Source organism: Styela clava, chromosome 7 (assembly GCF_964204865.1).
Source record: "Styela clava chromosome 7, kaStyClav1.hap1.2, whole genome shotgun sequence".
In the NCBI taxonomy this organism is placed as follows: Eukaryota; Metazoa; Chordata; class Ascidiacea; order Stolidobranchia; family Styelidae; genus Styela; species Styela clava.
The window spans coordinates 20,145,578-20,149,702 of record NC_135256.1 but is presented as its reverse complement, the minus strand read 5'-3'; the positions used below and the strand labels follow the sequence as shown (position 1 = coordinate 20,149,702).

The 4,125-nt window shown below is 57.8% G+C and overlaps 2 non-coding genes and 1 pseudogene across 2 annotated transcripts; all 3 read right to left on the bottom strand.

Moving 5' to 3' along the window:
* The window catches only part of LOC144425386 (large subunit ribosomal RNA), a 3,668-nt pseudogene extending 2,510 nt beyond the window's left edge, over positions 1-1,158 (bottom strand).
* A 288-nt stretch (positions 1,159-1,446) lies between these two features.
* Positions 1,447-1,600, bottom strand: LOC144425425 (5.8S ribosomal RNA). The gene has a single exon (XR_013477517.1). It is a non-coding gene; the product is annotated as a 5.8S ribosomal RNA (ribosomal RNA).
* Positions 1,601-1,898: 298 nt separating this feature from the next.
* Positions 1,899-3,708, bottom strand: LOC144425320 (small subunit ribosomal RNA). Its single transcript, XR_013477464.1, has one exon. It is a non-coding gene; the product is annotated as a small subunit ribosomal RNA (ribosomal RNA).
* Between the last annotated feature and the right edge of the window lie 417 nt (positions 3,709-4,125).

The following is a 4,125-nucleotide window of genomic DNA, read 5'->3' as shown; positions in this document are numbered from 1 at the left end:
TATCCTGAGGGAAACTTCGGAAGGAACCAGCTACTAGATGGTTCGATTAGTCTTTCGCCCCTATACCCAAATAGGACGATCGATTTGCACGTCAGAATCGCTACGGTCCTCCACCAGAGTTTCCTCTGGCTTCGACCTTCCCAGGCATAGTTCACCATCTTTCGGGTCCCAACATGGACGCTCTTGCGCGACCGCCCCGGCAGAGCGGGTGCGATCGGCCGGTCGTGCGCCGGCGCCCGCACGGGGCTTCGGGTCCGACCTCGTTCGACCAAAGGCCGCCTTCACTTTCATTTCGCCTGCGAGTCTCGAACCACTCGACGACTCGCGCTCATGTTAGACTCATTGGTCCGTGTTTCAAGACGGGTCGGGAGGGTGGCCGACGTGACCACGGACCCCGAGCGCGTCGACGGCGCGCCACCGAAGCGGCAGCCCGCCGAACACCGGCACTGCGTACAGTGCAGGCGAACGACAAGCCAGCCGAACGGCGACGGCCGCACACAGAGAGCACGCGGCATCCTTTCCTCGATCCGCCGCCGGGCCGCACCGCCCGCGCGCTGTAACACCCCCGCCGGAGCGGAGGCCACCTTCGCGCGGGGACTTAGACCGACGGCAAACCGGTCGTGACCCGCGCCGGTCGCTAGTGCGCTGAGACGGTGCGCGAGCCGCGAACCGAGACGGCGCGCCCCCGCACCCAACTGAAAGCGAGCCGGCGACCTGACGGGCCCTCCCGTTTGCCTCTCAACGGTTTCACGTACTCTTGAACTCTCTCTTCAAAGTGCTTTTCAACTTTCCCTCACGGTACTTGTCCGCTATCGGTCTCGCGACCGTATTTAGTCTTAGGTGGAGTTTACCACCCGCTTTGGGCTGCATTCCCAAACAACCCGACTCCGAGAAGACCCGAAGCGGCCAAGGCAAGCGCCCCTATGGGCCTAACACCCGCCGTGGGACGAGGCCTCGATCAGAAGGACACCGGCGCTCGCCGTCAGCCGCACTGGGACTTCCGTACGTCACAACTCGGCGCGCTCGAAAAGCGCGCAGATTCGACGCTGGACTCTTCCCGGTTCACTCGCCGTTTCTCAGGGAATCCCTGTTGGTTTCTTTTCCTCCGCTTAATAATATGCTTAAATTCAGCGGGTGCTCTCGCCTGAACTCAGGTCGTATGTGTCAAGCGGGCCGCTTCTTACACGGCCCGCTGGCATCGCAAGTCGTCGCCGCCGGCGCCGACCGAGCGCGTACCGTCGCCGCCTTGGCCCACGGTCGGTCTTGATCTCGTGACCGGACCGACCGACCTGGACCCGCCCCTCGAACGTAGTTGAACACGTCGAGGGGCCGGCGGTGTACGGGACACGCGGTCGCGCCGAGAAAGCTCGGCGACCGCTTCAACTTGGGGCGACGCCCGGCCGTCTTCGCAGAGGCCAGGCGACGGCCCTCGGGTGAGGACGAACGCGACCCTGAGGCAGACGCGGTCCCGGGATTGACCCGAGACCGCAATTCGCGTTCAGAAGGTCGACGTTCAATGTGTTCTGCAATTCACATTACTTCTCGCACTTGGCTGCGTCCTTCATCGACTCGCGAGCCGAGTGATCCACCGTTAAGAGTCGTCCTCGACGTTTCGCCCGGCGCCGAAGCGCGCGGACGTCACACTGTGGGATCGACCACAAAACCACCACCGACAACAACTGCACAAAAACACCAACAAACGGCGCCGAGCGACCGCCGGGCTGGGCCGGCGGCACATCGAGCGCGGTGCCCAGAAGCCACCATCGCACTCGGCTGCCTTGCTATGCCAACGTGTTACGCGTGTCGCACGGGGCGGAACCCCGATTGACGGCCGCCCTCTCGGCGGCACCCAAAGACAATTCAGTGCGCGGTCGGCCGGGGCCTACCACCACCTTCGGTAATGATCCTTCCGCAGGTTCACCTACGGAAACCTTGTTACGACTTTTACTTCCTCTAAATGATCAAGTTTGATCGTCTTCTCGACACGCCGACGCGGCCGTTGCCAGCCGCGACGGGGCCGATCCAAGGATCTCACTAAACCATTCAATCGGTAGTAGCGACGGGCGGTGTGTACAAAGGGCAGGGACGTAATCAACGCAAGTTGATGACTTGCGCTTACTGGGAATTCCTCGTTCAAGGGAAACAATTGCAAGTCCCTATCCCAATCACGAATGAGGTTCAACGGGTTACCCGGACCTTTCGGCCTAGGTTAGACACTCGCTGCTTCACTCAGTGTAGCGCGCGTGCGGCCCCGGACATCTAAGGGCATCACAGACCTGTTATTGCTCAATCTCGTGTGGCTAAACGCCACTAGTCCCTCTAAGAAGTTAGACGCCGACCGAGAAGGTCGCGTAACTATTTAGCATGCCAGAGTCTCGTTCGTTATCGGAATTAACCAGACAAATCGCTCCACCAACTAAGAACGGCCATGCACCACCACCCACAGAATCAAGAAAGAGCTCTCAATCTGTCAATCCTACCTGTGTCCGGGCCGGGTGAGTTTCCCCGTGTTGAGTCAAATTAAGCCGCAGGCTCCACTCCTGGTGGTGCCCTTCCGTCAATTCCTTTAAGTTTCAGCTTTGCAACCATACTTCCCCCGGAACCCAAAGACTTTGGTTTCCCGGAAGCTGCCGGAAAGGTCGTCATGGTAACGCCTCCCGATCGCTAGTTGGCATCGTTTATAGTCAGAACTAGGACGGTATCTGATCGTCTTCGAACCTCTGACTTTCGCTCTTGATTAAAGAAAACATTCTTGGCGAATGCTTTCGCAGTAGTTCGTCTTCCGCCGATCCAAGAATTTCACCTCTAACGGCAGAGTACGGACGCCCCCGTCTGTCCCTCTTAATCATTACCTCGTGCTCCGAAAACCAACAAAATAGAACCGAGGTCCTATTCCATTATTCCATGCAACACTATGCAGGCGAACAGCCTGCTTTGAACACTCTAATTTTTTCAAAGTAAACTTATCGGCCACCGCCGACACTCAGTCAAGAGCACCGACGGAGAACCGAAGGTGAGGCGAACGCAACCAGTGACACGCCTTGCGACGGACCGGCGGCGCTCGCCCAAAATCCAACTACGAGCTTTTCAACCGCAACAACTTTAGCATACACTGTTGGAGCTGGAATTACCGCGGCTGCTGGCACCAGACTTGCCCTCCAATGGATACTCGTTAAGAGTTTTAGGATGTACTCATTCCAATTACAGGGCCTCGTTAGAGTCCTGTATTGTTATTTTTCGTCACTACCTCCCCGTGTCGGGAATGGGTAATTTGCGCGCCTGCTGCCTTCCTTGGATGTGGTAGCCGTTTCTCAGGCTCCCTCTCCGGAATCGAACCCTGATTCCCCGTTACCCGTTATCACAAAGGTAGGCACGTAGCGTACCTTCGACAGTTGATAGGGCAGACACTTGAATGATACGTCGTCGGTGCAGAGACCGTACGATCCGCGTGGTTATCCAGAGTCATCAAACGTCACAGGACGAACCCGGTCGGTTTTGATCTGATAAAAGCGCGCCTCCCGAAGTCGGCGCTTAATGCATGTTTTAGCTCTAGAATTACAACAGTTATCCACTTCGCTTACGAGACCAAATAAACCAAGACTGATTTAATGAGCCATTCGCAGTTTCGCTTTACGAGAACTCGTACTTGCACCTGCATGGCTTAATCTTTGAGACAAGCATATCACTACTGGCAGGATCAACCAGATAGCTGCGACAGCTGCGCTCGGCCCTTGCTGGGCCGCCCGGCGCGTGCTCGTCGCATTCGTTTAAGACCGAGGCGATCGCCTGCGGCCGTACTCAGCTTCGACAGTCGCTGGCCGCGACGTCCACGCTCTCGCCGGCAGTGCCAGGCGGAGCGATTTGCGTTTTTTCTTTGCTCGCCCTCTCTCGGGCTCGATCCATTCAGTTTCGCACAAACAAGAGCTCTGCCGGCCGCCTGCAGCGGTGCCTAAAACCCGGGCATAACAATGCGACCGTTCTGCTAGGCCGACAAGCGCTCAAGCCAGACGCTCGATCGAACGCCCCCTACATATTAGTCGAGACAACGGCTCGCTCATTAGCATCGCGTTTGTACTTAACTTTTTTCGGCTCGGCTTCTTTCGACGCCGATGCCGGCGACGCAGC